The sequence below is a fragment of the Pongo abelii genome, chromosome 11 (assembly GCF_028885655.2).
Source record: "Pongo abelii isolate AG06213 chromosome 11, NHGRI_mPonAbe1-v2.0_pri, whole genome shotgun sequence".
NCBI classification, from domain to species: Eukaryota; Metazoa; Chordata; class Mammalia; order Primates; family Hominidae; genus Pongo; species Pongo abelii.
In genome coordinates, this window is record NC_071996.2 from 120612145 (window position 1) to 120636362 (window position 24218).

At 39.8% G+C, this 24218-nt stretch overlaps 2 long non-coding RNA genes across 2 annotated transcripts in view; one reads left to right on the forward strand and one right to left on the reverse strand.

The window, feature by feature from the left end:
- The window catches only part of LOC129058122 (uncharacterized), a 627088-nt gene that overhangs the window by 503358 nt on the left and 99512 nt on the right, over window positions 1-24218 (forward strand). The window contains exon 7 of the long non-coding RNA XR_010136099.1: window positions 15476-15640. This is a non-coding gene — a long non-coding RNA (uncharacterized LOC129058122). The remainder of the gene's footprint in view (window positions 1-15475; window positions 15641-24218) is intronic.
- The window catches only part of LOC129058124 (uncharacterized), a 36177-nt gene continuing 33029 nt past the window's right edge, over window positions 21071-24218 (reverse strand). The window contains exon 5 of the long non-coding RNA XR_008523011.2: window positions 21071-21298. This is a non-coding gene — a long non-coding RNA (uncharacterized LOC129058124). The remainder of the gene's footprint in view (window positions 21299-24218) is intronic.

Consider the following 24218-nt stretch of genomic DNA (forward strand, 5'->3'; position numbering starts at 1 on the left):
GTTTGTGTATTCAGACTTAGGAGCAGAGATTCACTGATTGATTCCAACACATAGTTTTGGGCACCAATAATCCTATGGGTTATTATTTATGCCTCTCTCTTTCTTGCTCTCTATATTCAATCCATCAGCCAATCAAACCTCTTTTACCCTTTGCATGTCTTTCAAATTCATCTACTTCTCTTCAGTCCCATTACCACCTCTTCTCATCAAGACTTTGGTGATAGCTTGCTCACCATTCTCTTCATGCAATATCCGTGCCTGCAACCCTCCAATCCATTTTCTTCTTTACAATTGTAGATCTAACTTTGACTTGTAAATCTGAATTACATCTCCCCACTCTGCTTCCCAAGACTCTCAGGATAAAAAGCAGAATTTTAACCCAGCCCTACGTGGTCTTAGACATTTTGGCCCTTCTCATTTTCCAGCCTCACCTAGCCCTTGGTTTCATGTCATCTTCGCTTTCTTCTATATTCCCTCCTGTGACACAGCCTTTGCACATGCTGCCCCCTCTGCTGAGGATGCACTTTCCCATGATTCCCCTCCCTCTTTTCCTTAACTCTTACTCTTCCTTCTGGACTCAGCAAAGGCATCATTTCCTTAGGAAATCCTTCCCTGAGTTTCTCTTACCAGATCTACAACTCCTGTTACTTGCACATATAATGAATCCCTCTCCTGCTACTGTACAGCATTTATGACATTATAATTTTACATTAATTTAATTGCTTAAATTAAAGTCCATCTTACCCCCTCATTTATTAAGTTATACAAAGGCAAGGATTTTGTCTGTTTTTGCTCACCAGTGGACTTCCCAGAGTTCAGCAAAATGCCTGGTAGAGAAAAGGCTCTCACATACTTGTTAAGTGAATGAATGCGTGAACCAATGACTGAATTAATGGACTGATACATGTCTGACACAGTCTGGTCCTGGCATTATAAGGGTGAGCAAAGGGGACCCAGTTTCTACTTTTGTGGAGCTTCTACTCTACTGCTGGTTCATGGAGATTGAAGAGTCAGGGTGTGGCTATTTGCAATTTGGACAGGTTCTCCGCAACTCTTCCCTGACCCCCTTTCATTCATCTTGTGCTGGAGATTTCAGGATTTGGGGTAGTTGAAATTACAATTGTGTTTGTTTTCCAACACTTTCTACAATGCTCTGTTGCCAGGCTTCAGAAAGAACATATCTCTTTACGTGCAGAAAAATTCTGTAATGAGCATGTATTGCTTTCCAGTAACTCCACATCCATTTTTCCTTCCTGCCAGAGTTCCTCAATTTTCACGTGGGGTGTCACCTCTCCTATATGCTGTGTTCTTATGATGGGACTGTCTGTCAAAGGGTGGGCATGTGGCCCAGTTAGGCAAATGGGCCTCCCTCTTATTAATAGCACTTACTGATTTTTCCTAGTTGGGGCGCTGTGGGAAAACTGTAAGTGGATCCAAGAGCCTCTCCTTTCTGAGTCGTTCTATGAGCCCTTGAATCACTTCTCTTCTTCAGTCAATGTAAGTATATTTCTGTTGCTTGCACCCAGCCCTCTTCAATCAGGGTTCCACTGGAAGAGGACTACTGCCTGCAGTCCAAATTTAGTCACCGCCTATTTTAGTATGTAAAGTTTTATTGAAGCAAAGCCATGCTTATTCATTTACATAATTTCTACTGCTGCTTTTGTGCTACAAAGACAAAGTTGAGTAGTTGCAACAGAGACCATATGGTCTGCAAAGCTGAAAAGATTTACAGAGAAAGTTTCCCAACCCCTGCACTAGAGAGTGAACCCCCAATCCCTAAGACATTCATTGTAAGTAATCAATTAACTTCTCTTCTATGCGTCTGGAATGGCACTAGATATATATTACCCTTGGGAGAATTGAGAGCATCATTAAATCATTTTCTGTAGGATTAAATTTTTGCATGAAACATTGCTTGAGAAAGAATACTTGTACCTGAGAAATCCTAAATGTTCCACCAATTGTTTTCTGTCTAAGTTTCTGGAAACCTCTGATTCTCTATGCTGGCTCTTGGTTAAACTTATGTAGGGAATGTTGTTGGAAGTTGACTGAAGAACTGATTCTAGGACCCAGGTATTCTAAATCTCTCTGGGAATAGGAAAAGTTCTTTATTTTCTCTGTGCCTCAGCTTCATCTTCTACACAAGAATGAGATTTAGCTAGGATTTCTGAATTCTCTTCCAACATTCTGTAATTCATCTAAACAAAGATAAAGGCAATCAGATATACAAATAACAGTAAATTATCCAATTGTGAAATGAACCTAAAAAGAAAAGGGGCATCTAACGTTGTGTATATTGGAGAATAGCATGAACTAATGTGGAAAGCTGTGTGCAAAGGCGGGAGGGTGTGTGTGTATGTGTGTTTTAAAAAGCAGTAAATGTCTGCATTAGTTTGAATACTATCTTCTCTGGGTCCAAGAGGAGAAACCAGAGTGCCTGAAATGTCTCACTTAAGTCCTAAACTTAAATCCATGGTAAATAACCTATTGTCAGAAAGTTTAGGGATAGTCCCTAAGCAAAGTTTGTTTTACTTTTTACACTCAGACTTGTTCCAAAAGCTCAGTTAAAATTTCACCCTGGAAAGTGCCTACTTAAATTCCTTTAACAAGCAATCTCCTCTCAGTAGACACGAGTTTGGGCCTGTCCACTCTCCTCAAATAGGCCATCCATCTGAATTGTTTGCAAGGCCCCAGGCTACAGGTAGTTTAAAGCGCCACTATCAGATTGCTTCTCAATCTTCTCCTCCAGACTAAATAGTCCTGATTTTTGTCAGCAGCTTTTCATACTCTGGGCTCTTTTATTAACTATTTTTGCACTGAGGTGCATTGTCAACCTACACCATAGTGTGGTTTTGCTCCTTCTAGGAGCTTAGAGGCCAAACCTGGGGCTTGCTGGCTCCAGGCCCTCTTTAAAAACATTTTGATGATCGTGTGTTAAGAACGAATGACAATTGTCCGCCCAGAATGCTCAAGCATCAACTTGTATGAGTCAGGGGGATTGGTGAAATAAACCTCAAAATCCAGTCTATCCATCCTATAATTAAGCCCCTCTAATGTATGGACAAAACAGATTGGTGAGAACTACTTCTGGTCTCCACAAATTAAAAACCTCCAAAGGAAAAATTCCTTTCCTTTAGAGGGTCATTTTTCATGTAGTACATTAAATATTTATTGTCCATCTGTGCTATGTCAGGCATTATGCTAGCTACTAGGATATAGAAATGAGCATGAGAGATCGGGTCCCTGCCCTCCTAGTGCTTATGGGCTGGTGAGGGTGCATTGAAAAGGGAGCATGCTACACAAAAATAAACACGTAATTATAGTAAAGTAAGTGTGTGCTATGGCAGGAAGCATACGGAGGCCCTAACTCAGAATTGAGGAGGAGGCTAAGAGGACAGCAGTGTTGGAAGAAGGGATATGATACTCCAGCCAGATAGAACAGAGAGTAAAAGAGCCATGTGTAGCAACCTGAAATAATTTTTACTTTCCTGCCTCACAGAGCAGAGGGGTGGTTTTAAGAGAGAAATCTGTGAGTGTGGATTGAAGCAGGTGGAGCCCTATAAACCAGTTAAGAAGATGAAAGCTTAACCAGGGGTGATTTTGCCCTCCAGGGCAGTGTCTAGGGACATTTTTGGTTGTCATAAATTAGAGTTGCTACAGGCATCAAATGGGTGGAGGCCAGGGACACTCCTTAACATCCTGCAGTGCACGAGACAGCATCCCCACAACACAGACTCCTTTGGCCCGTAATGTAAATAATTCCGAGGTTGAGAAACCCTGCTCTAGCACAGTGGGAATCACTAAAGGAGGAAAGCTGGCAAGATCGGATTTATTTATAACTCTCCCTCTGGACACAAAGAGGTGGGGCCAAGTGAATTAGAAGGAGCCCAAGCTAGGTGAAATAATTGATTGCAGCCATACAGGTAAGAGATGAGATATAAACCTCAAAAACCTCCTCAGCCAGTGGCCCTGCCACAGAAACACATCCTGATTTAGGAAGTCAGAATAAAAAGGCCACCACCAGAGCGAGCGATGGAAAGCTGAAAAGAAAATGAAATACAATCACTGTTTTCATCTGCACCTTGTGTCTGGCTCACTGTTCTGTTACACTCAAGCTGAAGGCATATTAAGTAAAAGATCCGAGATTAAAGTGTTACTTAACTTTAGCATAAGATGCTAGGTTCCAGATATTTTAAACACATACCCCCCCCCAACCCCCTACACACACACAGAGGACATGATCCCATGTATTTGTGGAGCATGTTTTGCATTCTTTGTGACAGGTGGGGCCCTATAAATGAAGCAAGGGACAGCTGCTTAGCATGATAATGTGTTCCATATTGTCAGACCAATTTGGAAAAACTAGTAGAATCTATTATTAAGAATAGTATTCTATATATGGAAAGTCTCTTTATATCGGACTTTAGTGCACAGGAAAACATGGTGATCCCCACCCACCTCCTCCATGATCACTTCCCAGTGCCCTGAATGAAGCATCCAACAATAGCTACTATTTCTTGAGCAGTCGCCATACACCAGGCCCTGTGCTAAGCACGTTAAATATGTTTTTCTCACACAATCTTCACAATGCTGTAACGTATTTTTCTTCCAATGTTACATTTAAGAAAACTGAGATTTAGGAAGTTAGTGAGGGAGTACCAACATTGCAAAGCTTGTGGAAGGCAGAATCTAGATTTCAACCTAGGAATGAAAGCCTCTCCCAAGACTCTTGAACTTGACCCCAAGAGCGTGGCTTTTCTGGTCAACAGCAATGAGTAATTTCAAGAGGCCACCTGGAGCACACTTTCCCTCTGAGCATCCTGCCCCTTGGAGGTAAGGCTAAGCACCCACTGAACTCTGGCTGTTCTCATGTTGTTCGAGGAATATTCCGGCCCAGCAGGGTCCAGCTGTCTGACTGAGCCTTGGCCACCTCACATCTGCACATACTACCACCCCACAGCACCACAGCTACTGTCCTCTCTATGGCATTCTAGTAAAGTGAGCAGCTTGGCATCTCTCTCTGGAAATTACTGTAACAGAGATGACTGCAGATCTCCCAGTACCAAGTTGGTAGTGCCCATCAATCACATTTCCGTGGGTTGTTTTGAAAAACATCCAAGTCTCAGATTTGACTGAGACAGGCAAGAGAAGAGTTGGGATGACGTCCAGAGGTGCAGACCTAGAACAAATCATGAAGTCTCTGTTTGTTTGTTCCCCTGTAATAATCACGGGATGTTTTCTAGTTACTCAACAGATAAGAACTCCTTATCACTCTTGGCGTTTTCACATGCTTTCCTCTTTTTTATTTGGAAGTTTGTACTTTTTCTGCTGTTGGCCACCCATCCTGAGAGCACAGCCAAATGTCCAGGGGCTTTCAAAGAAATTGCAACAATCCCCTGGGACTCAATATCTTCACTAGATATTTTCAAAGGACTCAAAATGACTGGCCTTCCAGAAAACACAAACACCACATGAAATAAGATATTTTCCACTCTGAACCCAAAATTCATTTTTCCCAATCCCGTGGCCTAAGCCCTAATGGGACCACATGGTACTCTTCTGTCCCCCAAGAACCAGCTCCAGCTGAGTTGACTCTCAGCTACTGAGAGGCAGGCACACCTAACACTCCATTTAGGCAACTTTCTTCCAAAGTTCTAGACGTGGGCTTCACAGTGTTGGAAACACACATGTGTTTCCTATTAAAATCATAGACAGATCAAAGGGGTTGCTTATTTTTCAACTACAGGCCACGAGCAAGCTCAAAACCCATCACTAGAAATATCCAGCATCCAGACATGAAGGTGAATTGCCAATAAAAGCCATGCTGCTTCTGAGATTCCCATTCTTGGAGCCTCAGGAGGTTGCGTTTGTTCCATCTCTGATACGCACTCTCCTGCAAAGTCTGTTGCCTGAATTTGCTTCTCCGAAGAACACAGCATTGGTTTCCTGTGGGTGCTGTAATAAAGTACCATGAACTTGGTGGCTTAAAACAACAGTAATTAATTCTCTCTCAATTCTGGAAGCCAGAAGTCCACAGTCAGCTTCACTGAGCTAAAATCAAGGTGTCATCAGGGTGGCACTCCCTCCAGGGGCTCTATGGGAGGCTCCATTCCTTGCCAATTGTGGTGTTTGGTGGCTGCTGGCATTCCTTGGCTTGTGGCTGCATCACTCCAACACTAAGGCCAGCATCCCTGTATCTCTTTCTGCTACCATTACATCTTCTCCTCTGTGTGTGTCAAATCTCTGTGCCTCATCTTATAAGGACACTAGTGATAGCATTTAGGACCCACCAGATAATCCAAACTAATCTCTCCAATTCAAGGTCCTTAATCACTTTGGCAAAAGCTTCTTCACCAAATAAGATGACATTTACAGGTTCCAGGAATAAGGATGTAATGTTTCTGAGAACCATTTTTCGGCCTACTACAACAGCCTCCCAGCTCATTCTGTAGAGAGATGAGTGAGAATAGGCTCACTAAACTCCTCCTGAAAGATCTCAAGTTAGGGTTGAAAACATTTGTACACACAAATATATATTAATGACTCTATGTATTAATAAGAGATGTATATTCGTTTGGCACGTGTCATATTCAGTATATATGTTCAGAATTTAAAATCATCTACTCTCTAGCATCTGAACTATGCTATTACTATCATCTACTGATGTAGATCATCGGCCCCTGTATTCTTGACATTTTTGGCTGAATAATTCTTTGTTGGGGTTGAGTGGGGAGCTATTCTGTGCATTGTAGGATGTTTAGCGTCATCCAGCAAGTAGAAACCTTGGAATCCCAGGCCAGGCACATGGCTCACACCTGTAATCCCAGCACTTTGGGAGGCTAAGGTGGGTGAATCATTTGAGGTCAGGAGTTCAAGACCAGCCTGGCCAACATGGTGAAACCCCACCTCTACTAAAAAAACAAAATGTAGCCGGGTGTGGTGGCACATGCCTGTAGTCTGAGCTACTCAAAGGGCTGAGGCAGGAGAATCACTTGAACCCAGAAGGTGGAGGTTGCAGTGAGTCAAGATTGCGCCACTGCACTCCAGCCTGGGCAACAGAGCGAGACTCTGTCTCAAAAAGGGAAAGAAACAAACAAACATAGGAAACCCAGTTGTCATTGAATTTCAGTAAAACAATGGATACTTTTTAAATATAAGTATGATCTCTATAATATTTGGGACCTTCTAATGCTAAAAAAAAGTATTCTTTGTTTACCTGAATTTAAATAAAACTGAGTGTCCTGTATTTTGTGTGTCAATCTTACACCAGATGCCAATATGCCAGTAGCACACACCTACCCTCACCCCTGATTGCAACAAACCAAAACGTCTTCAGACTTTGACAAATGCTCCGTGGGAGGCAAAATTACCCCCAGTTGAGAATCATATATCTGCCTAAAAAAATAAATAGAAACCCTTGGAAAATAGAAAAGACTGAGAAAAATATGTAGAATTGTTTAAAATATGTGCAGGTTGGCAGTTGTTGCTACTAATCCACTAAGCTATCAGGTTCAAGGGCCACAGGCCATACGGGCACTAGTGTGGCTCTGCGGGGATGTGACAGTGTCGCTGTTGGTGGGGGACATGGTTTGGAGAAGGCAGTCTGCTTGGAATAATTCTGCCTATCCCTTTCCTTTCAAGCCTCGGAGCCTCAGGCTGAGCAGCAGGACCAGACATGATCTCCCACCCCCCACATTCACCTTCTAATTTATTTTAATTATTCTCTTTTTTCCCCCTTAGTCCTCAGGCTTCATTTAGGTGCATGTGGCTCACTCAGGCAGCTAAGTTTGAAGGCGCCAGCAGACAACTGTCTGGCAGAGCTATGCTGTGAGGTCCCTCCACTGAGACTTCTGATTTTGAACATGTCCCTACTGGTAGAAAAAGCTAAACAAAAGAGGGACTGAATGGGTGTGTGCCCCCTGCCCCTCTCTCCACCCCCAGACCCCCCAACTTGTCTCTGTCTCTCACACACACACACACACACACACACACACACACACCCCTCCCCCTTTTCTTTCCTACATGTTCAGCTTTTTGTCCAGAGGGAACACTTGCCATTCAAAGTATCCATGGTTCACCTAGGCTTTGGTATAATGGTAACTCATTACTCTTTCTCCCCACCACCAGCTGCCTCTGCACTGTAGCAAATATAAACTTGATGTTCACACACACAGATAGCAATCGGGTGCACATATTGTATGTCTATATAAACAAAGCCGTGTGTATTTATAGACCCATATCAATGACAGATCTATATGGAAAGATAATGGGGGTTTTACAGACCAAAAAAGAAAAAAAAAAAGAGGCAAGGCTTTGAAGCCTCTGACCCAAAATAAAATAAAATACCAAATAATGCTCAGCAACAAATCCATTAATAAGGAGGGGGAGGCTGATCTCTGTCCCACAGCTGGTGGAGTCTACAGGGGAGATTTGTTTGGGAGGAGTCAGATTCTCACAATATGGAAGGAGGATTTAGGTTCTGTTCCTGAATCATCTGGTGAAGGATGAGCATTTCATTGTTTGCTGTAAGCTCTTAGTTTCTTGGAGTCACTAACACCATCTTCAAGGGGTTTGCGTTAATTAACTGCACATGGCCTCATACAGCAGTTCAAAAACAAAGTTGACATTTAGCAAAAGTTTTAAGAATTAATAAATTAATTTGGCTAAACATAACTTGATGCTCCTGAAAGTCAGAGACTAAGACAAAAATACCTAGATAGAAAAAGTAATTTTAAAAACCCCAGAGAACAGAAAGAAGATGTAATAATACCAGAAGGAAGAATTGGAGGAATTGGTCCCAGGATAATGGCCCCTAATTATGGGCCTGCCTGGAAAAGCTCAGGCTTCAACTCAGACTCTTTATCCAGTAGGAAGATGGGGCAGACTTCATTTTTAGGCTAGGTTGTACAGGCCTTCATTTTTAGGCTAGGTTGTACAGGTTGTACTTCATTTTAGGCTAGGTTGTACAGGCCAACTATAGGGAAAACAGCAGGGAGTTATAAACAGGACAGCCACCAAGTGGAAGCTGCCACCTCTGATGCCAACCCAACTCATACATTCTAATTTCATCACCTCCCTCTATCACCACTCTTATGCATGTCATTTTACAGAGAGAGCTATTTCATTGGTTTGAGGACATTTTACTCTCTTAAATACCCGTATTCTGGGGATAGTGCCTTGTCTTTTCTTTCTTACTGAGACAAAATTTATATACAGTGAAATACGCAACCCATAATTATTCAGTGCAATGAGTTTTGACAAATATATATACCAAGGAGACTACCACCCCAGCCAAGGTACAGAATATTCCTATCACCCCAGAAAAGTCCCTTTGGGCCAATGATGTGCTAGAACCAATTTCTACCAAGGCAATTCTGCTAATCTCTTCCCAAATTTGCATTCATTGATGTCATATTGGTGCTTAAAAACTGTCACGCTAGGAGATCAGCAAACACTACAACAAATTGGACATTTTTTTTTTTCAGCGAGCCAGTTGACCAGCACACACCAACTCATACCTCTTTTTAGCCAGTCCCCCATCTCTACAGAGGGAAATCATCATAGATTTAGTTTTACCTGTCCTTGAACTTCATGAAAATGGAATTGTATATTGTATTTTGCTTCTTTTCATCAACATGATGTCTGTGAGATCAATTCATTTATCAGTAGTTTGTTCCTTTTTTATTGCTGAGTAGTATTCCATTGTATTAATATACAGTACCATATTTTATCTAATTTCCTACTAAGAGACATTTGTATTTTTCTCCAGTTTGGGCCTATTAATATTTTATAAAACTTCTATGTACCTTTTTGTACCAGTATTTTCATGATCATATGTTTTCTTTTCACTTGGATAAATACCTAAGAGTGATATTGACGGGCCATAGAGTAAGTTTATGTTTAACTTCATAAGAAGGCACCAGAAAGTTTTCTAAAAAGGTAGGACACAAGCAACATATGAACGTTCCAGTTTTTACAGCATTTGGTGTTGTCACTGGGTCTTTTGAATTTTAACCTTGCAAATATTTATGATGTAGTACATATTGTGGGATTTTTGATCTGCATTTCCCTGAAGACTAATTATGTTAACCATCTTTTCAAGGGCTTTTTAGTTATTCCTATATCTTCTTTCCAGTTGTGTCTGATAGAATTTTGTGTGGAGCATTTGATAGAATTCACCAGCACAATAATCCAGCTCTTAGTTGTCTTTTTTGGAAAGGATTTTGACAATGAATTAAATTTCTGTATAGACCTAGGGTCATTCAGATTTTTCTAATTCATTTTATGTTTTGGTAAATTGTGTTTTTCAACGAATTCATTCATTTTTTTCTAGACTTTTTAATATATTGGCCTAATATTTTTCATAATATTCCCTTATTATCCTTTTAATGTCTATAGAATTTTTAGTGATCTCTTTTCTTGCATTCCTGATATTAGTAACTTGTTATTTCTCTCTCTTGATCAGTTTTGCTAAAGGTAAACCAGTTTAATTGATCTTTTCAAAGAAATTTCATTTCCTCTATTTAACTGAGGTTGACTTTTTCCAGCTTCTTAAAGGTAAAAAGTTAAATCATTGATTTTAAACCTCTCTTCTTTTCTAATGTAAGTATTTAACGTTAAAAACTTTCTGCTAAGCACTGCTTTAGCATTTAATAAATTTTTGTATATTTTTAATATTGATCAACTCAAAGTATTTTCATTATCCTTATTATTTCTCTTTTATTCCTGGATTATTCAGAAATATGTTGCTTAATTTCCATGATACTTGGGAATTTATAGATATAATATGATTTCTAATTTAATTATACTGTGCCCAGAGAATATATACTATAAAATTTAAATCCTTTAAAATTAATTGATACTTACTGTCCAGTATTTGGTCTACCTTGGTTAATGTTTCATTTGCACGAGAGAATAATGTGTTCTATTGTTCTTTGGTGGCATGTTTATATGCTTCAATTAAGGTCATGTTGGTTGATAGTATGGTTTATTTCTCCTATATCCATGCTGATTTTATACATTGATCAATCAATTAATGAGAGAGAACTGTAAAAAATCTTGAATTTGAACAATGAATTTCTCTGTTTCTTCCTTTAATTCTGTCACTTTTGGTCCTTGTATTTTAAAGCTCTGTTATTGGGGGCACATACATTTAGGATTGTTTTACCTTTCTGGAGAAATGACTCTTTTATCATTTTTAAATTGATAAATTGCCTCTTTATCTTTGGCAACTCTCCCGTGTTAAAGTGTATGTTCTGTCGTATTAATATAGCCGTACTATTGCTATGTGCTTATTCTTTGCATGATAAATATTTCCTCCATCATTTTACTTTCAACCTATCTTTGTCTTTATATTTAAAGTGCATCTCTTTAGAGAATAGAGGGATGGTTACCAGAGGCTGGGAAGGGTAGTGAGTGGGGAGGGGAAAGTAGGGGCATGGTTAGGGTACAAGAAAAAATACTTGGAAAGAATGAATAAGACCTAGTATTTGATAGCGCAACAGGTAGACTATAGTCAGTAATAACTTAACTGTACAATTAAAAATAACTAAAAGACTATAACTGGATTTTGTAACAGAAAGGAAAAATGCTTGAGAGGATGGACAACCAATTTTCCATACTGTGATTATTACGCATTACATGCCTGTACCAAAATATCTCATGTAGCCCATAAATATACAGGCCTACTATGCACACACAAAAATTAAAACTTAAAATTAAAAATTAAAAAAGTAATAAAGTGCATCTTTTGCTTTTCTAACCAATCTGGCAATCTTTCCTTTTAATTGAAGTAAATTATAATCTAATTAAACATAATTCAATTATTTATCCTTATAAATTTAATTTAACATTTAATATAATTATTGATATACTGGGATTTAATGTTACCATCCTGGTATTTATTTACTATTTCTCCTGTCATCTTTTCGTTCCTCCATTCTTCCTTTCATTCCTTCTTTTGAGTTCATTAAATAATTTTTAGTATTTCTTTTCTGTCCTCTGTTGGCTTTTTAGCTTTCCTTATTTGTATTTTTTAAATAGTTCCCACAAAGATTAAAATATGACACTTTAACTTATCACAGTGACTAGAGTTGGCATTGTACCACCACCCATAAAATATTAAAGTCTTACAATTGCAAAATTGCATGTATTTTGTTCCTACTATTTTTGCCACCTTTGACATATATTTCACAAGAAGAACCTCTTTTCATATTTCTTGTATTACGGATGGATTCTTTTAACTTTCATTTAGCTCATATGTTTCCTTTCGTCTCAAGAGTCACAGCCCCATACTGCATGTTGTCCAAATACCTAAAGACAGTTTCCTCATATATTTTGGCAGTTTTATTGTTGTTTTCAGTAGGAAGGTGTATTAATTTGCTAGGCCTGCCATAACAAGGTACCACAAACTGAATTGCTTAAACAACAGAAGTTTGTTGTCTCACAGTTCTGGAGGCTGGAAGTTCAAACATAAAATGTCAGCAGGGTTGTTTGCTTTTAAGGGCTGTGAGGCAGACTCTGTTCCTTGCCTCTCTCTTGGCTTCTGGTAGCTCAGGCATTCCTTGGCTTGTAGATGAAGATCTCTCCGTGCCTTCACATCATCTCCTCTCTCTGCATGTCTCTATGTACAAATTTCCCCTTTTTGTAAGAAAATAAAACCATATTAGATTAGGACCTGCCATGATCACCTTATCTTAACTTGACCATTTGTAAAGACTCCATTTCCAATAAGGTCACAGTCACAGGGCCTGGGGGTGAGGACTTCAGCATCTTTTTAAGAGACACAATTCAACTTATAACAGAGGGTAGTTCTAGTGGGATATACTCCATTATAGCTAGAAGCAGATGACATTCAGGTTTCTTTTGTCAGTGTCACTTTTCTGTAAATCTGCTCATCACGTTCAGTGGGGGAGTTGGGTGGATTGAGGAAAGATGGAGGATGGAGAGGGGTGCTGGAAACATTAGGACTAATGAAAGCACTTTTTAGTAAAGAAAATTGAGATTCCCCAGAATAAAATGTTCACATTTCCTAATTTTCTCTTTGGCCTGTGCTGTGGTTCATACCTATTGCAGTTGTCTTAAGAGGGAAATAGGAGCTTTTATGTTCACTCATTCATTAAAAAAACAAAACAAAACATATATTGAGCACTTGCCTGTGCCAGATATGTGCCTAGTAGCTGAAGATACATCAGTGCAGGAGATGAATATGGCTCCTGCCTACATGGAGTCTTCCTTCTAGTAGAAACTCGGAGTCCATCTAGTTGCTTAATTTTTCTTTGAATTGTGGCTTTAATAAACTAATCAGTATAGAGATTTTAATGTATCTTTGGCCAAAAAAATACAGTGCAGGAAAAAATTGAAAAGGAGTCATTTTTTGATTCCTTCTTTTGTTCAGCACATATTCTTGAACACACATTGGACCTAGAGATTAAACTTTCCCCCCTGGAGCTCTCTGAATGTGTGGAATAATGTAGAGGAAAGTCTTCCATTATGAAGTGTGGCAGACTCTATTATTTATCTTGATAATATGCATTATTTCCTTTCTAACCCCCAAATGCCTAGATAAATGAGTGATTTTGGGTATCCAGACCCACTGCAAGATCATGTGCTTTAAGAGGAGGCTCTTAATTGGTCTAAGTTGGTCATGGTGGTTTCATGTAATAGAAACGTGATCAAACTCTGGCCTATGAGTCAGGAAGAAAGTATGTTAGAGACTGCTGGAAAACAAGGTTTTCTTGCTTCTTCTTTTTTTTATGTATATATTTTTGAGATGAAGTCTCACTCTATAGCCCAGGCTAGAGTGCAATGGCACGATCTCAGCTCACTGCAACCTCTGCCTCCTGGGTTCAAGTGATTCTCCTGCCTCAGCCTCCTGAGTAGCTGGGATTACAGGTGCCCACCACCTTGTCCAGCTAATTTTTGTATTTTTAGTAGAGACAGGGTTTTGCCATGTTGGCCAGGCTGGTCTTGAACTCCTGACCTCAGGTGATCCACCCACCTTGGCCTCCCAAAATGCTGGGATTACAGGCATGAGCCACCACGCCCAGCCAGTTTTCTTGCTTTTAAAAAAGATACATAGAAAGAAAAAGCCTTTTCTTTTTCTGGAACTTGTGACATCTGCATGTGATGTCTGGAACTTCAGCAGCCATCTTGTGACCATGAGAGGGATGAGCCTAAGGATAATGTTGATAGATTGAGGATAGTAAAGCAGAAAGAGGGAAAAAAAAAAAAAACAAAACTTGGATCCTTGATGATACATCTGAGTCACTGAAGGAACCAATTTTGAAACCATGTTAACTTTGAGCTTCTTGTTCAATAAGAAGGGAACTTGATAAATTGTTCTTATTTAAGCAATTTAGAATTAGGGTTATACTTATAATTGTGTCAAAGAAAGAGAAAACAAGAAGCCCTAAGAATTTTGTTTTTTGACTCATTTCCCACCCTCCCAATAGAGAAGGAACTTTCTGCTATCAGAATATCTTCATCCTCTGCTTGTTAAATCCAGTGCTATATATTTTGGGAGGGGAAAACCAGACACGTACATCTTTAAAAGATCTAAGGCCTGTAATAAATGTCTAAATTTCTCTTCAGCATATTTTTGTGTTTGCAGATTCAGAGACAAGAGACTTTAATCACGGCTGCTAAATCCCCCTTTTAAAATTGAATTTAAAGTAACATTTGAGGCTGTGTATATTGGCTGCAGATTCCTCCCCATATTCTTCCTGGGAGTTACCCACCAATGACATGAGAGTCCCTCTCTATAATAAATAGCTTTAAAAAATATAGCTGCTTATTAAGGCAGAGATTCTAATATTAACCTACTATTCCACTGAATAAAGGAATTGGGTGTCTTTTATACAAACTTGAGGGTCTAGATGTATTTCTGCACTTTTCTTCAATGCTTTACAGAATCTTAAAATAGCATTCCCCCTCCTTTCCCTCCAACTCCATGCAACCACAACAGAATGTGAGGTACTGGTTTGGGGCTTTGGAGCCGGTATATGTTATGTTCAATTTTATTTTTCATGCTTAAATGAAGTTAGTTTCTTCCTCTTTCATTTGGGATGTAAGAGGGGAAATGAATATTATTTTTATAAATATGACTCGGTGTTCTGCCCAAGTCTGCCTGTGGCCATCAGGAAAGTGGGATGTTGGGGGTAAAAAAATATGGAAAAGGAGTGTCCAGGGAAAGTATTTCAGAGATCACGGATTTGTCTATAGCCTGCTGGGAGTTACAAAAGAAAGGAAGAGGCTTTTTCTGTCTGTAACATTATACAGCCTTGGTCTACACCAAACACCAGGGGCAGGGGGAAATGGATGGGTGGAGTGGGTTGACAACTTGTAGGAAAAGTTCTGATTTTGTGGTAGTCTGAGAATGCCAATGAATGTTTATATATTTAATTTTGAGAGTGGAATTTCACTAACTCTCCTGGGAATTGAAAATAGGGCTTTATTTAATCTTCTCCCTTTGCAGTGGAAAAGAAAAGAGCTGAAGGAACTATAAAGAAGCGAAGGAAGAAGGAAATGTAGAGAATATTTCATTCATCCTTTCATGCTATAGAGAAGGAAAGTGAGACCCAGAGCCAGGAAGTGAGTCCTCCAGGGTCACACAGTGGCTGACAGCAGAAGAGGCATTGTGGTGAGTGGTGAGAGTGGGAGCCTGACTCCAGGTTCTAGCCTGTCACTGCCTGGCTGTGTGACTGTGGGTTAGTCTCATAACCTGGCCGAGCCCTACATTCCTCACCTCTACAATGGAGATAGCCGCAGTGCCTTTCTCATGAGCTTGCTATGAAGATTAGATGAGTTAATACCTTTAAAGAGCCGAGCACCTGGCAAATAATATATGCTCAATAGATTCAGCTTGAAGGAAGCCCCAACTCAGAAGGAAGCTGTGGAAAGCATGATGCTGACCTTGCCCTACTCTTCTTCCCCTCTATTCTCATCCTCCCACGTGCCCCATTCACAGGTGGCTGAGACAGCAGAGACTCCCCTAAGGAGGAAGAATGAACTTGAGCTTTCAGCCTGGGAACCTCAGACCCGACAGAAATAGTAACAAATCACTTTGTCTATTAAGTACCTGGGGAGCACCCTGACATATTCCCTATCTTGTATTTTGCTAGATTTGAGTTTCCCAGGGGACATTCTGTTCTCTGTTTCTTTTTCTCTCATCTTAGTTCCTTTCTTTACAAGAAGAATCTAACTTGCCAGACACGGCTTAAGTGACGTGTGACTGGAGAAGGCCCATGCTCAGGGGGATAGATTTTAAGATGCAGCTGCCTGTTAATGGACTTGGTGAAAAGACTGGGTAAGATATCATTCATTTTTCATAGAGGAGACAAAGATCAGATTGTGGGGAGGTGATGAGAGATTCCTCTATAAGCAGAGCTGGAGACTCCTGTGTATCAGGTATCTTGTGCCTGGCAGTCTCCACAAATCCACAAGTATTTGCTTCTCTCTCTCTCTATCGCAGCCTCTAAAAGGTTAGATAATAACAAAGGCAAGAGTCATGTCGCAGAAGGGGATCATGGCAAGAAAGCACAGCTGTTACCTGACTCTCCTATTAAGCCAGACCTCAGGTTTAGCTTGAGGCATAAGCAAAGGGAGGTGGAGGAATTATTAGGGAGCAAGGCCTGGTGGAAATGAAATACTGTGAAGAGCTGATGTCGGGCAGCCAGTGCACCACGCGCCAGTTCATCGGCTCTCCACACTTCCCTGTGAGCCATCATCCTCGTGCTCATTTTGCAGATAGGCAAGAGGCCATGGTGTGTCCAGCATGCTCTGGCAACTTACCCTGTTGGTCTCTGAAGCTCCCCACCCTCTCTGCCTTCGGGGCAAATCCAGGCATTTGCACAAATTTGCATGGCTCCAGGGTCTGTCTGCCTCCTGGGCCTTGCTTCTCACAGCCCGCTTTTCTCTGCAAGCTTCAGTGAACAGAAAAGGAGCTATACCCGGGTTGCTGGGCAGAGAAGAAACAGGCTTAGGCAGATGAAGTGCTCAGGATAGTCCAGGAAGGGCCACAGGGCTTGAGAGGGAGACAGGCCTGGAACCAAAGACAAACAACCCCTTCATCATTGTGCCTGGGCTAGTACTGACTCAGCTGCTTCTGTGTGCGGTGGAGGAAATTGCGGCTTTGGGTAGCTGGGAAGTTCTTCAAGATCCCATGTTGAAGGAAAAGCTCAGCCCCCAGCCTCAAACCACCAGGGAAGTCTGTTCTGCAGCAGTCCAGGAGCTGGTGTGAAGGGGTTGAGGCCCTACTATGCCTTGTATTCGGGGATTCTCAGCCGGAAAGGAACATTTCCTGTTATCTGTGGGTTTTAGTTCTTCCCCGCTTTGGAAGTGAAGGGGGAAAAAAAAATTACCAATAATCTGTGGGTTTGGGCGTATACATGGTCTTGTGGGGCCAGAGTAAGCAGAATAAAATTAAGTTGCAGTGATGCTAATGGTTCCACTTTGTTTGAGCAAAATGACCAGAAAGGAGAGGAGAGAGGTGGGCCCAGAGGGTGGAAGCCAAGATGGCCGATTAGAGAACCAATTTGTTTAACAAATAGTTATGGTGTCTCTCTGGGCAGGTTTCTGTGGCAAGATACATAGAACTTTCTTTTCCTTTGTATTCTTTTCTTCTCCTTATTTTTCTTGTCCTTTCTTTTCCTTTACTGACTTTCCTAATAATAAAAGTAGAACATTACATACCTGAGACATTATATACCTGAGTCAGATTATATGCAGGTATATAAAGAAAAAATGATACCCCCACCCCCACCATTCTATCCTTCTGAGGAAACTGAAGTTAACAGAAGGACAGGCACCCTTCAATATCTTTCTGTTATCTAGAATGTTAAGACTTATCCCTATTTTTTTAGGAGTCGACTCATCTTAGAGGCAAGAACATGCATGTAAAGAATTATAGCATAAAGGTTTTATACTTATAAGGGCTTTATAAGTGACTGAGATGGCAGGACCTCTGTGGAGTGAGGCTGTGAAAAAGCTGGTGATCTGGGGAGAACTGAGAAAGACTGAATAAGATATAAAAGTTTTGAGAAGAGGTGCAAGTCAGGTTACCAAGATGCTGTTATTTAAATTCCTTCTTTCTCACAGAAGCTCAGAACAGAAAGGTCCTTAGAGACCAGTGGTCCAGACCTTTAGAGATGCATTCACCCTAATGGCTCTCCAGACTCCCTGTGGTTGCCTCCAGGGCCAGAGACTTTGCTCAGAACTCACTCATGAACAGCCACTGCTCTCCCTGCTCCCTATCAACAGGCACACCAGACTCTTTCAAATACTCTTTATATTTTATGCTTATATGTTACAAAATTTTTATGCATTTGTTCTCTTCCTCTTCTGTATAGTTTAAGCAACCTGAGGGCAGGGGATGTGTTTTGTTTATTTTTTTTGACTGAGTGACAGAATGAATGAATTAATTATTCAAGAAAAGAAAAACCAACATATCCTAGGCCCTCTTATTTGAATACATGGAGTCAGCCATGGGAAAGGATTAAAACCTGAACTTCTTCCTGGACTTCACAGTTTCCTCTGGACGTGCCGATTCCCACATTTTTCCTGAGATCCTTCCAGTTGAGGAAGAGATTCTCCATTCTCCCCTTTGGTTATATCTAAGGATCTATGCAGTGTAAGCCAAAAATAAAATTCTAAGTGCCGCAACTGACTGAATGGACCCTCTGTTGGCTCAGGGGATACCAAACAATCCTGAAAAACTAGTTCAGGCCATGATAGAAAGAGGGGCTTGGACATGCCTAGTTATACTCTTCTCCCTCAGGCACAACTAACCAGCATTAACGTTAAAATAGAGCTCATAAGACTGACAAAACAGACTCTTTGTAACAATAATATGACAAATTCCAACCTAACTGTGGTATAGCATCACATGACACATAGCAGGACATGAAGTATTTGTATTACCTCAAAATATATTTATCTGGCATATTTGGAAGAGGCCCTGCAAAGCTGTCTTTTGTGGAGGAAATTTGCATTCTGTAGAGAATCCCCTTCCTTTACTAGGTCGTTTCTGGAGAATCTGACAACTTTCAAGTACTGATAAAAGACATTTACCATCTATTCTTTCTGAAGCCTGCTACCTGGAGACTTCATGTGTATAATAAGAACCTTGGTGGGCCAGGCGTGGTTGCTCAAGCCTGTAATCCCAGCACTTTGGGAGGCCGAGGTGGGTGGATCAAGAGATCAGGACTTTAATACCAACCTGGACAAGATGGTAAAACCCCGTCTCTACTAAAAATACAAAAAAATTAGCTGGGTGTGGTGGCGGGCACCTGCAATCCCAGCTATTCAGGAGGCTGAGGCAGAGAATTGCTTGAACCCAAGAGGCAGAGGTTGCAGCGAGCTGAGATCACGCCACTGCACTCCAGCCTGGACAGAGTGAGACTCTGTCTCAAAAACAAACAAACAAACAAACAACAACAACAACAAACTTTGGTGGCCAGGGGCAGTGACTCACTCCTGTAATCCTAGCACTTTGGGAGGCGGATCACTTGAGGTCAGGGGTTCAAGACCAGCTTGGCCAACATGCTGAAACCCCATCTCTACTAAAAATACAAAAATTAGTCATGCATGGTGGTACATGCCTGTAATTCCAGCTACTCGGGAGGCTGAGACAGCAGAATCGCTTAAACCTGGGAGGCAGAGGTTGCAATGAGCCGAGATCATACCACTGCACTCCAGACTGAGCGACAGAGCGAGACTCTGTCTCAAAAAAAAAAAAAAAAAAAGGGAAAGAAAAGAAAAAAAAAAGAAACTTGGCTTGCACAATCTTTATCTTAACTAATGCATTTCTTTTTTTTTAATTTTCATTTTCATTTTAAGTTCTGGGATACATGTGCAGGATGTGCAGGTTTGTCATATAGGTAAACATGTGCCACGGTGGTTTGCAGTACCTATCAACTCATCACCTAGGTATTAAGCCCAGCATGCATTAGCTCTTTTTCCTGATGCTCTCCCTCTCCCAACCCCACCCCCCGACAGGCCCCAGTGTGTGTTGTTCCCCTCCCTGTGTTCATGTGTTCTCATTGTTCAGCTTCCACTTATAAGTGAGAACATTCAGTGTTTGGTTTTCTTTTCCTGCATTAGTTTGCCAAGGATAATGGCTTCATTCCTTTTTATGGCTGCATAGTATTCCACAGTGTATAAATACCACATTTTCTTTATCCAGTCTATCATTGATGGGCATTTGGATTGATTCCATGTCTTTGTTATTGTGAATAGTGCTGCAATGAACATACATGTGCATGTATCTTTATAGTAGAATCATTTATATTCCTTTGGATATATAACTAATAATGGGACTGCTGGGTCAGACGGTATTTCTGGTTCTAGATCTTTAAGGAATTGCCACATTGTCTTCTACAATTGTTGAACTAATTTACATTCCCACCAACAGTGTAAAAGCGTTTTTATTTCTCTGGAACCTTGCCAGCACCTATAGTTTCTTGCCATTTTAATAATCACCGTTCTGACTGGCATGAGATGGTATCTCATTTCTTTATTCTGACTTCAAACTCTTCAGGCAAAGCTTAACTCTTTCAACCAATTGCCAATTAGGAAATCTTTGAATCTCCCTATGACCTGGGAGGCCTCCCCACTCCCCATCTTTGAGAAATCTCACCTTTCTGAGCCAAACAAATGAATAGTTTCCATGTATTGATTTCTGTTTTTACCTATAACTTCTGTCTCCCTAAAATGTATAAAACCAAGCTGTAACCCAACCACCTTGGGCACGTGTTCTTAGGACCTCCTGAGACTGTGTCATGAGCCATAGTCCTTAATCTTGGCAAAATAAACCTCTAAATTGATTGAGACCTGTCTCAGATACTTTTTGGTTTACAGTAGAAACTGTGTATATCATTGCATACATTCCACTCAGGTGAAATACAATTGGTATAAAAAGTAAAGGTTTAGCTGAATTTCTATAGCAAGGCCCCTTTCTGCTGAAATAATAGAAGGAAAAACTCAACTTTAGTCACTCTTGTGGGTTCTTACCCCTCACTCCTGTGTTGGTGTGAGAGGGTGAGGGAGGCAGGGGAGGCATCTGATCCATATTAATGAACGAAACAAAACATAAGGCTTTATTGATGTCCACAGCGAAATTATCTTTAATGCTATAAAGCTAGATCACACTAGGGCTAAGTCCACAGTTGGTACAAAACAGCTGAAGTGTGAGGATGTCATACACAATCCGTTGTTTTTTTCAGATACATCAGAGATTTAAAAATACACATCATTTACATTTTCATCTTGAGAAATTTTCTTCATGGCACACTCTAGAAAACTGAGAAATGAATGGAAAAGGAAAACTTAAAACTTAGGAAAAAATGGTATATTAGTACTGGTGGTTGGTATGAAGTCTGTTAAACACAGAATTATCTCCAGGTAACAAATATGGTTACAAAACAAGCAAATGTTACTTTTTATGTAGAAAATAAACTTTATACGAATACTAATTTATTATAAAGGAATTGTCACTGAAAATCCCAGATTATATGAATCAAAATTGAAAGGGAAAAAGAAGATAGCAAGTAAAGATATTCTAAATTATATATTGCATCGGAAAAGTGGTTTCTGACTTTGATAATCGCAGAAAAATAATTAAAGTAACATCTTTGGAAAACATAAAGCTTACCACCAACAAACCAAAAACAAATGTTTTGCCCTTCAAATCATTAGTGCAGAGTGATCTCATCCATGAGGAAATTACCTTTACACACTGAAAATTTCACGACAAACTATAAAAATCAAAATCGGGAGTTTGAGACCAATCTGACCAACATGGAGAAACCCCATCTCTACTAAAAATACAAAATTAGCCAGGCTTGGTGGTGCATGCCTATAATCCCGCTACTCAGGAGGCTGAGGCAGGAGAATTGCTTGAACCTGGGAGGTGGAGGTTGCAGTGAGCCGAGATCGTGCCATTGCACTCCAGCCTGGGCAACAACAGTGAAACTCTTGTCTCAAAAAAAAAAAAAAAAAAAATCAAAATCGCTAAAATGATTAGAAATACAATATGAGAAAAAATGTAAGAAAACGTGAACACAAAGGTATTGTGAGACACTCTAACACAAATATCAGTTTTTGATAGATAATATAGATCATTTATATTGATTATGGTATATATATACCATTTATAAGGGAGAACATGCAGTATTTGGTTTTCCGTTCCTGTGTTAGTTTGCTAAGGATAATGGCCTCCAGCTTCATCCATGTTCCCGCAAAAGACATGTCCTTGAGGATGGAGGGTGGAAGGAGGGAGAGGAGCAGAAAAAATAATGGATGGGTACCAGGTTTAGTACCTGGGTGACAAAATAATCTGTACAACAAGCCCCCATGACACGAGTTTACCTATATAACAAACTTGTACATGTGCCCCTGAACCTAAAAGTTAAAATAAAATGTAAAAGAAAAAAAGATAATATAGATCAAAAATAAAGTCAGTGAAACTGTAAACAACAATATTAGTTATATTAACACGTATGCGTAAGTATATAATGTGTATATGCACATGTGTTTACGTATCTAATATAATTCCCCCTCCTTGGGGGAAGGAGGTTGGGGGTATCAGAAAAACAGACTCCATAGCTTCTTTCCACTTGCCCATAGAATGCTCTGAAAATACTATTAATATACGGCATTAGAAAGAAAATCTTAATAAATTTATAAAAGCTAATATTTAGGCAACATTTTTGCACTAACATATCAGTGACCTATCAATTAAAAATGACGTCAAAATTAAAAATGTATAAAACAAACAACAACTAGCAATTTTAAAAAGTCATGCGAAACTTGGATGTAAGAGGAAATCAAAATTGCAATGAACATTTGTTAGAAAATATTGCATTCCTACACTACTACAAAACATGAAATTACTAAATGTATGCAATGTAGCCAAGCCTTACCTAGAAGCAAATTCATAATCTTAAATGTTTTCCTTATTGATAAAAGAGAATAAAAATAATGGAACCAAGCATTCACCTTAATTATTTGGAAAAAGAAACAGAAAAAAACAGGAGGAAATATATAATAGGAAATACAGAAATCCAAGAACAAGGAAACCAAAATATAAGTCCAATAAAGTCAATGATTAAACCCAAGATTTAATCTTTTGATTAAAACAAATCTAACACATACAATTTGAAAAAAATCTTTTAAAATGTTGGTTCCCAACTATCCTAATTATTATTCTCATACTCTCAACTCATGTAAGTTCTCAGTGTCTCTCTTCAGTATAATTCAAGGAACTCTGGTCTTCCCACTTTGATCCAATTCATCAGAGCATTTCAAGTTGGCCCCATGGTTTGACTACCAGAGGGCCTCCAAGGGAAATAGGCTGCTGAGGAAATGAGCTTCAGTAAAAGCTTTTACCAAAAAGCTTTTACCATGAGCTCCATCTTCATGGTAGGGCTGGTCTCAGACAAGAGATATGCACCATCAGGTCTTTCCCCAAGACCAACGTCTGGGTGAATGCAGCCCAATTACAGGGGAGGGGGCTTTCCCTTGGTACAGAATAGTATACTCTGTATGTTACCGTCCTGATTTACTCTACACAAAATGGGTGCTCAATTTTTCGAAGATTGAGTCTTGGCAGAAAGTTGCTTATTCTTGCCTACACCACACCATCTCAACAGATTTGGGTTTTCTATCCTTGTGTCATCACCGAAGTGCAGAAGCATGGGTGTGAAGCATGAAACTTAAAGACAAAAGCAGAAATCAGAAAGCAGAAAGAAGGAAGAAGAAAGAAGGCTCCCCACAAACCCCAACCCTTTGAATATGTCCAAATTCATCAAATTGTACAGGAGTAGGTGCAGTTTTTTTATTTACCAACCCTACCTTAATAAAGCTGTTTAGAAAAAAAAAAAAAAAAAAGACTATGGAATATATCCAAAATACCGGGATATTTCAGGTGAAAGCTGATTAAACATAATGATTGGTCTATTAAAAAAAAAAAAGACCATCCCTTCTGTCCCAAGTAATCAAATAACTCAGAATAGTGAATATATAGTTAGCCCTCTCTGCTGCTCATGCATTGTGCTGAAGACTTCAACTCGTTTCTTCAAGCAATAGTATGAAAAAAAATCACACTTTTTTTAAAAGCTCTATTATTATTCCTTTTTAAATTACTTACTTTTTAAAATTTCTACTTTTTGAGCCAGAGTCTTCCTGTATTGCCCATGCTGGAGTGCAGTGGTGCAATCATA